At 39.5% G+C, this 1,148-nt stretch overlaps 1 pseudogene; it reads right to left on the reverse strand.

Moving 5' to 3' along the window:
• Window positions 1–208: 208 nt before the first annotated feature.
• Window positions 209–895, reverse strand: LOC102853438 (annotated as a pseudogene).
• Window positions 896–1,148: the final 253 nt, after the last annotated feature.

Raw genomic sequence — 1,148 nt, forward strand, 5'->3', positions numbered from 1 at the left:
GAATGAGTCTGGGAGTGTTCCATGTTGTTCTATTTTTTGAAATAGTTTATATAGAATTGGTAACACTCAGCGTTTTTTTTTAATTCACATAAAGTTTAATCAATCACGTTAATGAAAATATCAAAACATTTGAGTTAGTGTATGGCAGCAGAAACTTAATTTTTTTGTTGCAAATAATACAGTATTTGGTATTCCTGTTATTAACAAGCTATTCTGCAGAAAGAGCAATTGCATTAAATCTTAATTCATCTAGGTCACATTCCATAAACTTCTTGCAAACTTCTATGGCATCCTCTAACAAAGTTTCATCATTAGTTTTCCCATGGTTGATTAGAAATGGTTTCCGTCCATCTAGTTCATAGAGATGCCCATCTACGTGAACTAACGCGATAAAATGAAGATCTACTTTCTCATCTATACTTGGTGCCTCAGTCTGACCTTCGTGAGCACTGGTCTCGTGGGTAACTCGAATGGCATCATAGTTCTCCAGGTATCTGGCTCTTTCTTCCCGGCTCATTGACATTGACTCCTCCAGGAATTTTTTCAAGGTTGATCCAGATTCAAAGTGCATCTTATTGTTAGCAATAGCATGGATCAGTCCAATTGTTCCACAGACATTGCTAATTGTTTGCTTCGTGAAATATACTGATGATGTTATGTTCTGTCCCCGAGATTTTATTTTTTCCTCTTCTTCTGTTCTAAATACTTCATACTTTTCTGTAATAGGGAAGAGAAATAACACTGCACAGACTGGTCTTGGTACCATTCTGAGGAGTTCAGGATCCATTCCATAGACATCAACAAACTGCCAGTTAGGCTGCAGCCCTAATTGTTTAAGAAACTGGTTAGTGACCTCGGGATTGGCCTCCAGCAGCAGCCAGCTCTGACCCTCCATGGCTGCTTCGCGCGCGGTCCCTCTCTGACACTCAGCATTTCTTAAGCGGAAAGAACTAAAGAATAAACTCAGGCCACAAGTTGCAATGCTTAAGGATGCCATGGGCAGGATACTGAATGATTAAAGAAGCACTAAAAGCAGATGAAAGGAGTATACAGAGTCACTGTACTGAAACCAATTGACCGACACAAAAGAATTTCAAGAAACAACATATGAGCATGAGACAATGGTGCTGAAGGAGGAAGTGCAGGCT

This window comes from Elephantulus edwardii, unplaced genomic scaffold, assembly GCF_000299155.1.
Source record: "Elephantulus edwardii isolate Elephantulus edwardi_28Jun2011 unplaced genomic scaffold, EleEdw1.0 scaffold00291, whole genome shotgun sequence".
Taxonomy (NCBI): domain Eukaryota; kingdom Metazoa; phylum Chordata; class Mammalia; order Macroscelidea; family Macroscelididae; genus Elephantulus; species Elephantulus edwardii.